The following is a 12,597-nucleotide window of genomic DNA, read 5'->3' on the forward strand; positions in this document are numbered from 1 at the left end:
AATGTATTGCGGCTAGAGGCGCACTTATGATGACGTTGTTCAAAATTCAGTTTTCGGATTGGATCAGACAGGTTGACTCAGTTGCAAGAACGCCCGCTAGGTGGAATTTCTGTCCCCGATAACTTTTGTAGTCCTGTTTTGAATAGGATTCAGTCAGATTTTTCGAATCTTGTCACTAGCAATCTATTTTACTCAGTCCAAGTGCGAGTCAGTCGAAGGGCGTAACTTGCTGGGGATAGGGGGTTATAACCTTCCCAATATTACAAAACAGACCTAATAACCCCCAATAATATAGCGTGATTATGAGACCAACTGAATTTGAGCATTGACCAGAACAACGTGAATATAATTTTTTGAATATCTGAAACTTGAATTCTGATTTTTTTGGAATATGTGTATATTGAAAGCTGTATGAATACAGATGCTGAAAATGAAAAACTATGTAACATAATAGTTTGGAATATAAGCACAATGTGAATATGGGACTTTTATTTTTCATGGCATGCATAGCTATTTCTGACATAATGTGGTTTAAGAGCGTAAATAATCCACAAAATCATGAAAACCATAAATAAGAAAAATGACCAGCTTGTTAAAATTCTGGAATTGCAATCATAGCTGGAACAAAAACCAGCATGCACAGTTGTCCCCAGGACCAAGTTTGAGAACTACTGTTTTTAAAATAACAACTCATCTGATTTTTGATTGCAAATATTCACAGAAACTGATTGTGGATCCCTCATCTACCTGTAATATGGCTTAATTTCAAAAATAGAAAAGTCATGTTGATGTGCAAGGTTAAATCACACTGACATGTTTTGGATGTTGCACTCACATCAAAACATTACTTATAAATAGAGCTCTGGTTCATTATTTGACCTTGTGCATTAGCCTTGTCCCTTTGTAATGTATTTATTGTTCTGTCAACTGAATACCTTACACATTATAGGCTGGGTACCTTTAATTCTGTCACTTCGTGCCATTGTTTTGCTGCCTTCATTATTTATATTTTTTCTTTGGGCTTCCTAGTTTTTGTCCGTATGTTGTTTTGTTTTGTCATTTTCTGTCACACTGTGTACAGTAATCTGCAAGGAACTGCATTATCTACAATGTTTTTTATCGCCTGATCTGACCAGCTGAAAAGTATGTGGCATATACAATGAAAAAAACCTTGTTAGCCAATCGTCCTGTCCGTGCTAGTTGTTTATTTTTATGAATATGTATAATGTTTTATAATTATTACGATATTAAGTTGAAATGTGAAGAGTTAATACTTTTCCTGTAGTAACTACATAATCTGCCAGATGGGATTATTAAGCATGATTTCACACCTGCAAATACTTAGGCCAACTGCAGCTGTCTCTGGTAATCACTCTGTGCCATGTGCTGCTTGGTAATCTAAGTCATAGCTTAGCATTGAGGTCACCAGTATAGCATCTCACAGTGGTCTTTTATTGAAACTCAATTCATTTTTGCAAATTCCTCATGGAGCATTATGGGCACTTTCAAATAATAAATCACATTTGAGTTCAGGTTAGAATTCAGTTCATTTTCTGACTTGACTGAATTTAAATGGTGCTGATCCCAACCCTGGTAAGCAGGGGAATTACATGTCTTGACCCCATCCAGACCCAGACAGTGCAAGAGAATGCCAGGTTTCAAATGCCCTCAGAACATTCTATGTGTGAAAATAGGTTAACAGACATCACCTGCAATTGGCTTCACTGTGGGGCACAGAGAGTGGGTGTCACTAGGCCCCAAATCTCACTGAATCCAGGACTCTCACCGGGTTCTCTGGAAAACACATTATGTATTTAATACGGCTGAAATGTTGCTCTAAGAATGCGAATCCTAACGTTTCAACATCGCGGCCATTTTATGTACGTAACTTGTTTTCCAGAGAACTCGGTGAGAGTCCTGGACGCAGTGAGCTTTGGGGGGTTGTGACACTCACACTTAACAATGTGACTCCTAACATTTTCCCATTTCTGTGCCACACACGTGCAGTGCAAGTTGTGGGAAAAGTGTGATCGTTTGGCGACAGCATGCAGCGAAGTGTTAAGTGTTCTAGCAACGCCGTTTCCAGGGAGAAAGTTGAATTTTCCAGGTCGGGTCCCCCCAGCCGGTGGTGGACTGGTGCAGGGGGTTTGGACCTGTGCCCTGTTCCCCCTTGATTCATTAAGTCTGGCAGCTGGGTTTTATCACGTCAAATGAGTCATTGCATCACACAGTTCAGCGGATGTTTAGCGCGATGTCCAGCTGTGTATGCGTATACAGTTTGCTATTAAACATCTGTTACAAAAGAGGAGGGGCATAAAAATGATGTGAAGCGTTTCCTTTTATAAACATACTATACAACCCTTGGAGAAAGAGTTTACACTAAACAAGGGAGTCACAAACCTAGAAAACTGTTTATTAATACTTAAATGCTTCACTTTTTAAACATAATAAACATTCTGAGTTACTTTATATGTGTATATGGTGCATAGCACAGTCTTAGTCATGAGTAGTGGGAGTAGTAAGTTACACAATTTATATGGATATAGAATTTCATTATAAAATTTAATTTTTAATTTCTTCCTTTCTCCCTTTATGCATGCAAACAAGGTGGGTTATAACCATCCATGGATTGTTTGCATGTGCACAAATAAACATCCAAGGCTTATAAGATTCTTATCTGTGCTTACAAGGCACATTTGGAATGTAAACTGTTGTATTCTTAGGGAGGTGAGCAGTGTTATCAGATAGCACAAAATTAATCAAATATAATATATTTTACATCTTTAGGGCATCACTAATCTATCGTCTTAATTACTATCTTCTATCTTCTTGATTTACCGGTTCTTATAATTAATCGTGAAGCACTTTGTGTGTTGCATGAAATGGTGTATGACATGTGCTGTATATGTAAAGGATGATGTATTGATTGCCTGAGCCTGTTCTCCTCGTGTCTGTGTGGGGTTTCCTCCGGGTCCTCCAGTTTGCTCCCACAGTCCCAAGACCTGCAGCTAGGCTAATTAGAAACTATAAATTGCCCGTAGGTATGAGTGTGTGAGTGAAAGGTGTGTGTGTGGCCTGCAATGGATTGGCGGCCTGTCCAGGATGTATTCCTGCCTCTCGCCAAATGCACGCTTGCATATGCTTCAGCACCCCCTGCGACCCTGACCAGGATAAGCGGGTATAGATAATGGATGGATGATTGTTTTATCACTAATATTTGTTAAGAGTGCCATGGGTATGTACTTATAAATAAGAGGACATAAATAAATGCATACTGATTTTGGTATCAACTACAATCTCAGAATTGTATTAAGATGACATTAAATATTCAAATATACCATGTTTTGGTTTAACTTATTTTCCAACGGATAAAGGAAGCATGGTGTTTTTATATCACAAGAAAGCCTTCTCACCTGTGCTGAATTTGACTTCACACTATACACTACAGTACCCTATACTCATCACAGATCAACTGGGCCAGTCAAAAACAGCTGCTCGCTTCTCTTTGTTCCTTCCACCTGGTGTCTTCTTTACTGTTGTAAAACCATTTCAATGAAAATATATGTACTGATAAATTTATTGTATTATGTCTGATGTAAGTCAGTATTGGGAAAAATAATATAAAAAATGTAAAGACTGATTATATTAACAGACTGTTTGATCCAGTCATTTAATTTGAAGATTGTGATTTTAATAGTGTTAATAGAATTTTATTTTGATTTTGTGAAAATAATAATGTTATTTAATTTGATACTGATTTCAATACAATGTAATTGTAAACCTCACAAGATTTCAGTTAATTTGAAAAGCTTTTCAGAAATTAATAGTTCTTTTTGATGACAGAAATATGAAAACATGGAATTGACAAAGAGGGGGTGGGACAGCTGTCATGGAAATAAATATTTAAAAAATAAAATACTGCATTAGCACACTCAATAATGAAGTACCAGGACTCCACCATCCAAAACAAATCATTAGCAGCAGGTGTGACTTCAGATCAAGCCTTCTCCTGGGCATGCAGAAATCCTGTAGAGGAATAAATGGTTCAGAGAAAGGCAATACTCAGAAATGTCTAAAGAAGATATATATCATTCTGTGATCACTGGCAAGGTCATGCACTTCTGGTCAGTGCTTGAAAAATGAAATATTATTAAGAGTTCTGTTTGTAAAATAATTGATGGTTTCCAAGTAAACATTATGCAGGTGTTCCAGGGCAGATTTGTATACTAAAATCAAGCCCATTCACTCAGTGAGATTACCAGTACACTAAAGTGCACTAACTTATAGAAGTTGGAAGACCTGGCACCGGAGCAAATTCATCTGCCAACTGGCGGTATTGAAACATGACCTGCTGAGAAACATATAAACATATCCATTTGGCTTCGGATATTACTTTACATGTTTCTCAGGAAAACAGCATTGCGCCATTTTCATTCCAAGATCCAAAAATCAATGTGTTGTGAATCCCTAGCACACCCTTTTCCCAGGGCCTTTATAGCTTGACCTCTTCTTAAAGGAATAGCCTTAGCCATCTTTGCTAGAGCTTGACGGCCTACAGCCTGCCATTTTCTATATCTTTCATTTCTATCGTAGCCACGCTCCTGTTTATGTAAAGATATGTCACATATGGAAAGCACTTTGGCGCAACTCCTGTTGTTTTTAAATGTGCTATATAAATAAAAGTGACGTGACTTGACTTGACAAAACAGCAGGTATCAGTCTTTTGAGCCTCAAGAAGGGAGATAGCTGTGTACTGACTTAAGCATTGATGAGACTGTTGTACGTATTTATGAAGGCTGCTGGTTTGCATGATAGTAAAGCGAAATCATAGTACAATAGGACCCCATATGTTGAGTGTATTAGAGCATCAGCATCATGCTAAGATTTTTCTACTCCAGAAGGAATCTATTTTTGGTAATGCCAGCATTCAGCTCGGTATTCTGATAAAATTTATAGCCTCGAGTAGTGAATCTGTTCACAATACAGTAAACTTTGTAATGTTCTGAGGTTGGGGGATTGTTAGCTGGCTCTAACACATCTGTCTCATTCCATCTTCATATCAGCAAAACAAATAAGTTAATCTGTTTCTGTTTAACATTTTCGGTGGGCGCTGATAAATTGGTTTCGCCGTGGATCACTGCAGAATCCCATTTCAGTTTCCGATAATCCCCACTGCCTTCTGTAATACATTTTTTTCAAAGTAATAATATTTTGAAAGGATATTAATTTTTTTATGACTATAAATTTCAGCACAGCTTGCGAAACTGGCATGTCTGCAGTCAAGATTCCCAGACCCATGTGCAGGAACACGTCATTGATATTCATCTTAAGCCAAGTGTTTTGCATCCAATAAGGGAGAAGAGGGGAAAAAAGATTCATTCAACCAGTTTATGTATGGTGAAAGAAGCTCTGTGTTTTTCAGAACAGCACATATTCATCTAGTGTCAAACCTATGAAGCAGGGCCCTTTTATTGCGCAAGGTGTATGAAGCTCAGGCAGTGTGTCCCAGCATGCACCGCTGCCACATTGAGCTTCCTTTGTATGGGGTTAGGAACTTGTAAAAGCAGAGGTAATTGCGAAGGCCCCCTTATTTGACCTTTCGGTTGCTCCTCTAAAAGTGGGCGACTGTTCTGCTGCCCAGGGTTTGCTGGTTTGTCGCCCCCCTTTAGCGATGCAGTGTTTAGCCGGTGCCTCAAACGCAAGGCCTATGTGACAAGTGGGCCTCTGTGTGGTCGAGGGGAAAAGGACTCCTCCCCTGGGAGTGAGCTGCAAATAAACCTCCAATGGAAAGCAAGGAGACATGGGATTTCCATGCCACCAGCTCCCGGTCCAGTTTAAAACTGACAGCGCTTTCTCAGTGAATGATTCGGCGTTATTGGAAGGAGGGAAGCATGTGCATGCTGTGGGACTCCAGTCTTTAGCACTGCTCAGCAGGGCTCGAGTTTGGGCCCTACACTGTGACCTTTGACCTTTACAAGAGGAGTGGATGACAGGCAGGAGAAGTGAGGGGGAAGTGGTGTTGAATGATTGTAAACAAACTTGTCAGGTGGGAGGTGGTGAAATCACAGAAAGAAGTAACAGAGAGTCAGTTTGAACCATCGTTTTCTCTGAAAGGCTGATAGCTGATGAAAGCCTCAATCCTTTAGTAGAGCTGAGCCACACATCTCACAGTCCCTTCTCTGGCTGTGTGTGTGTGTGTGTGCATGTGTGCATGTGTCTATTTATGTGTGAGTGTGCGTGTGTGTGTTTATGTGTATGTGTGTGTGTGTGTGTGTGAGTGTGTGTGTTTGTGTGTGTATGTGTGCGTATGTTTATGTGTGTGTGTGCACTACGTGTGTGTAGGTTTCTGTGTGTGTATGTAAGTGTGCGTGTGCACGTGTGTGTGTGTGTATGTGCACGTGCATGTGTTTGTGTGTGTTTGTGTGTATGTGTGCATATGTTTATGTGTGTGTGTAATATGTGTGTGTAGGTTTATGTGTGTGTGTGTGTGTGTGCAATATGTGTGCGTAGGTTTGTGTGTGTGTGTGTGTGTGTGTGTGTCTGTGTGTGTGTATGTTCGTGTGTGTGTGTCTGTCTGTGTGTGTGTGTGTGTGCATATGTTTATGTGCATGTGTGCAATATGTGTGTGTAGGTTTGTGTGTGTGTGTGTGTGTGTGTCTGTGTGTGCCTGTGTGTGTGCATATGAGGTAGATCCTGGTTCCGCAGAGGCATTAGTCCTGTGAAAAGCGGCCTGATCCCTTTTCCCTCTACAGCATAGAGCCACATACTTTTCACGTGCAGTAATTGCTCTCTTGGCTGCTGCCTGTCCTGGGTGCTCAGTTTACGCTCTGCCTCGCTCACAGCTTGGCTGCGGCTATGTCCCACGCCTCCGATTCGCTGTACGACATGCAAACACGCTGTGTGGTTTTGTGTTGGCCAGGGGCGTGAGGGGAAATGGGAGGGGAGAGGGGCAGGGCTTTCTGACACACTGGATCTCTGGTCACCAGGACCTTGAATTCCCTCTCTCCATTCCTGCCCTTCCTATCCTTTCCTGCCCTCTGTTCTTCTCTCTCCTCTCTCTTTTGCACTGCTTTTCTTAGAGGAGATTCGCCTTTCCTCTCGCCGCTCCTTCCCCCTCTCCCCTCCTCTCTCCCCTCCTCTCTCTCACACTGAAATCTGGAGCTCAAGACCCACCTGGAGCTCTGGCAGACACTGAGACAGCCATGAGTTTATTAAAAACCCCTGCCATCCCACAGAGCTCTCTCTCTTTCTCCCCCCCCTCACTCTCTATCTCCCTCTCCCCTCTCTCTCTCACTCTCTCTCTCCCCCCTCTCTCTTATGCTGTAATAGGTTCTGAGAGCCCAGTGTTTGTTTACTTATTTAGCCGGGTCTCTGGAGAGACGGCGAGCTGCTGCTGCAGTGTTTGAAGAGGACGACAGAAGGTCTGCCAGCCACAAAGGAGTCTCAGGCCAGCAGCCAGCGCCATCACACGAGGTTTCAGCCTGACCCTGAAGATTTCCTCCGTCTTTACAAGCACAGGGCTGTTTCTATCATCTCAGGGGAAAAAAAAGAACTAACATCTATCTCAAACCAGAGCCCATTTAATATCCTCCTGTTGAATTCTCTGACACCTGCGTTTCAGTGCTGACTTGTGATGATAAGGTTATATCTCAGTTATAATCGAATCCAGTGATTTCAGTCATTTGAGCCAAACGGATGGCACGTCAAGGAAGACAGGCATTAATGTGAGTGAGCACCTACAAGCGTCTGCTCGTGTGGTGAAAGGAGTCAGACCAAAATAACCTCATTCTTTTTGATAGATTTGACGTGGCCTGAGGAAAATTGCTCTGCCAGTAAATTTTTGTTCAACCTGACAACTATTACAGAGACATGTGTGAAGGGGCGTGAAATAATCTGAATAAATGGTAAACATAAGGTTTCCAGGCCAGCTAAAGCGCTAGTCTTTGATAATAGTGCTAATCTTGAATGTGCCAGTTCTGACTGTCCCAGACCCTGATGCTGTAGCATTAGCCAAGGTGGTTTCCATGAGCAGAATATCCCTGGACTGTCTGAGTATGTATTACTGAATCCTTTGGTTCTGATGTCTATGGACTGTCTGTTTCAGGCACAATGGCGACACAACTCAGCTGGTGGACTGCAGAGGAAAAAGACCAGCTCCTGGCTGCACACAGAGCACATGTGTGCTAGTTAGCCTTCTCCCAAATTTACAAGAACATGTTGCTGTGGTGGGACAGGCCAAGAAATATGATTGGGTGATACTCATTTGGAGAACATTTGGAGTCAGGGATACAAATTGTTTAGAAGAAACAAAAATCACAATTCTCATAGCAGGTCCATTTAGTTTTTGTAAAAAAAAAATTATTTTTGTCAAAGTCTGTTTTTTCTTTGGAAAATCCCACTTGGAATTGTCAGTTGCTCCATATCCCCACTATGCCACTAGCGCCAGGCAAAATAACTGTAGATTAACTTTAGATTAAGGCAATGTCCTCAGGATCCCTGGCTGTAATTTGCTATGCAACAGGCCACTTGGGTCCTGCCACTGCAAAGTCCTGTACATGGTTGGCTACTGACAGCCTGACAAGAAATAGACATGCACAGGATGTAGGACTCCAGCCCGTGCTGGTGGCGAGTACCTTTGCCAGCTGAGCCACTAGCGGGCCTAGAAGCCTCTGTCTTTGAATCTGAAACTTTATTTTCAAGCACTGTTTTACATGACTTATTGCAGGGGTCTGTGGAATCCACTTTACCTGCGTTTGGATACATTTTGCCTCTCGTGCGAACTCCCCTGTGGTTTAACTTTATTGTTATGTCTGTGGTTCTTATCTGCCTCCACAGCTGTGTTTTGCGTTAAGCATGGCAGGTGGTGACAGATCCTTATCTGATAGTAGGGGCACTGACGTGCAGGTCAAATAGAAAACACTCCCATCCACCGCCTCACAACTCACGCTCAAAATGCGTGCGTGCCTGTGCATGTGAGTTTTGAATAAATTAGTTATACTGGAGGCTCCTCAGGATACATGTCCAATGATCTAAATGATGCTTCAAGTATCCCTGGAAACTGGAAAATGTTTAAATAAATACATAAAAACCTGCACAGAAATATGTTGGCCATTGATTTAAATAATAACCATGTAATTAGGTGCACATTATGGCAGTATAGCTATATCTTGTTTGAGATCTTAAACTGTGCCTTAATCTTTCAAAAGTGCAGTGTTTTCCATTTTAAAAAATTCAATTAAATACATTTCAGGGGGCAGTCCGGTAGTTTTTCAATGAAAAACTTATTATTCTAGTATTAAATCACAGGATAATCAGTGAATTAGTAAATGTGATTTAATCTTCCAGTCGTCATATTTTCAGGCAACTGTGATAAAATTGCACCCCTGAGCAAATCTCTTTGTAAATTACAATGTAGAATTATGATAGGCTTGAATTACTCGACAGAAAGACCCCCCCACTGCCAGACTGAATAGGGTACCCTCTGGATTCTTTACATGACTGAGTTAACCTTGGCCTAAAGCCTCTTCTAATCCCACCCGCCCCCCCCAACCTGCCCACCCCCTGCCAACAGCCACCCAATGCCCTGCCTCCCCCCATCCCCACGTCCATTTTTTTCCACGTAAATGCACAGTCAAAGTCAAACACAGACTCTATCAGGAATACCGTGCCATAATTCATCCGAGCAGGGATGAACAAGGCGTGCTTTCAGTTGTCTGTGCCGGGGCTTGTTTGACATGCTGTAACAACAAAGACGGGGAGTTGCTATGGCAGCGTTCCCTTCCCAGGTGCTTGAGAGAAGATGATTGGAATGGCAAAGGGTTCAATTAGAACTAAAATGACGTGACTCCCTTGGAAGGATTCCTGAATGGGAAGAAGAATAGAATGGGATGGGATTCCTGTTGTAGCCCTCATTGCTCTCCGGGCGTGGCCATGTGTGTGAAATGAGATTTCCTCCCGAAAAAAAAGAAAAAGGCCTTCGTCATCATAATTCAAGGCAGAGTGTTCCTCTCTCCAAGCCCTTTCCCTGGAGGATAGCCACTGTACATGGGTAATTGTGTTTTGTCATCCTTGCATAATGCACATTCCCCGCAATTCATGTCCCTTTTCTGGGATTGCTTGGCTTTGTTTTCAAAGGGAGTTGTCCAGAAGCAGCGACAGCCAGCGGAAGTGTCCGGTTTGGCAGTGTGGTCCTATTATAATTCACTGCGCTAAAATACTCAATGCACACAACCCTTGGGCCATAATTATAGGAGTTTGCTATTTGGCTACTCAATAAACAAATGAGGAAAACAGAGCAGAAGTCCACAGCCAGTCTCTGTGAGTCAGGGAGTTCAACATCCAATTTTATTACTTCATTGTTTTATTTCTATTAGAAACAAACACAATTTGTCATCTGCCATCATCAGTTGCTTTTCTACCACATGTGGTCTACTCTCAACACAGGAGCATTACAGCAAATCATTGACTTTGACCATGCACCATGCATTTAGGCGTTTAGTGGATAACTTACTCAGCGTTACGTACACAGCTTACAATGCATTTACACAGCTGGATATTTACTTGAAGTCATTTTAGGTTTGGTACTTTGTGGGGGTGGTACAGGTGGTGACAACAACAGCGAATTATGTATATATCTTACTCACCAATGTGTTTAACCACTGTGGGTCCACTACCTCAAACCACTCCATGCTCACCACAGAGTGGAAGCAGATCGTTATTCATATGGTGAATTTGTGTCTTACTTGGCTGTTCTTAGTCACTCAGTAGGCTGTTTCTCATTACAATACAATAGACATGAAATAGGACTGGACACTTGGAGGGAATAGCTGCAGAGGTCAAAAGGACAAGTTTTCCAGCCCATACGATCAGCTGACTCATTATATTTTTCGAAACGAAAGATAAGTTGTTTCCAGACGGTCACCGCAGACCCCGCTATAGATGATGCTGTTACTGCTCAGGCCAAGTTTCTCATTTTTCATGTGCCATATGAATTTCACTCTCTCACATTGTTGCAGTTTTTTTAAATCTACCATTCTTTAATATAAGCACATTCTCTAGTATAAGCTAGTGGTGTGCTTATACATTCTCTGGTATGTACCTACAATATTAATCATCTTAATTATTTGAAGTCTTGCTGCAGTTGACTCTTTTCAGTTTGATAATGCTTAAGTCATATACACAATGCTTATAAATCAGGCTAGATATAACTGAAGAATCTACCAAATGTCCAATTGATTTGAAAACGTAAATTAGTACCCCTGATGAGAGAGGTACTGTATATGTAATCACCACTTCTATTTTTTATTATCTTTATTGTTTCTAATAAGACCAAAAATCATTTTCACACAAGGCTCCATAGAGAAGTAGTACCTGTAGAAAACATTTCTCCAGAGTCGGTTGTAAAATGCAGAATGAACTCCAGATTGGAAGGTCAAAAGAGCATGTGTACCCTGAAGACCTACACCTGCTTTCTTAAAACACTTTTTTCCGCACTGTGGAATTTCTCAGAGGGGGACAATTGTGGTTGACTGCCTTTGAACACATGGGTTCCACTAAGTAAGCACTGGTAACCTTGGTAACACTCTTTTTTCCCACGGGAAAAGCACAAGGTAAAGCTGGAATTGAATAAGCTGTCCCAAGTGGGGCCACTGGATGGAGGCCCTTGTGCTTAGTGCAGTCAATGGTCCTTCAGGGTTGAATCAGCTAGTGCTAACTGTGGCTGCTACTTCTGGCAGGGAGGGTGACATTCACCATCACTCAGAGATGGACGGTTTTCGCCAGTAAGCTATCCTCCACCCCACTGTTAAACACTGACCAGTGAACACCTGTGGTCTGCTTGTGCCAGCTTTGTCAGTTATGCAGTCCCCCAGAGCTGTAACTGTTGAAGCTCATCTGGCAGAAGAAGGCCCATCATGCATTATGCAGGTGTGGACTCATCTCAAAGTGATGTGGTGATGTAACCCACACTGGCAAATTCGAATTCCGAATTGAGGTAGGGGAGATAAATGCTTGCCCAGAGGTATACAGATGAGCAGCCACCCCAAATCAGATGTGTGTTCTGCAGACACACCTGCTGTTTTTATGTATCTGATTGCTCATAATGCTTGAAGTTCACCTCAGGAACCCTCTATAAAAGAACACATCCAGTGATTTAAAACCAAACAAAACATCTGCATTTTCTTCATGTGAGTTTCTACCTCATTACCATGACTTTTTTCAGGGTGGAGGCTTTCTGTGGAATAAGTGAGTACAATATTGGAGCAGTTGTGACAGCTTCCAAAAAAATTGACGAGTGAAAAAACAAAAAATAAGTCAGTCTTAATGAGTGTTTTATTCTTGTAATGAGACTTCAAATCTCTTTTTTTCTCCCAAGTAGAAAATATTAGCTTGATCTATGCACTTTTTGCTTGACAAGTGAAATTGTCTTAGTCAAACTGCATCTTACCTCATTGTCAGGATTGACTTTTTTTTTTTTTTTTCAGTAAAAGCAAGACTGGTCGCCACTGAACAGGGCAAAGTGCCCTGTGCAGCTTTCCTGTGGCACACTACCAGCCTGTTCCTCACTTCCTGTGCTGTTGCATCATGCTTGCCTGCCAA

Source organism: Anguilla rostrata, chromosome 7 (assembly GCF_018555375.3).
Source record: "Anguilla rostrata isolate EN2019 chromosome 7, ASM1855537v3, whole genome shotgun sequence".
In the NCBI taxonomy this organism is placed as follows: domain Eukaryota; kingdom Metazoa; phylum Chordata; class Actinopteri; order Anguilliformes; family Anguillidae; genus Anguilla; species Anguilla rostrata.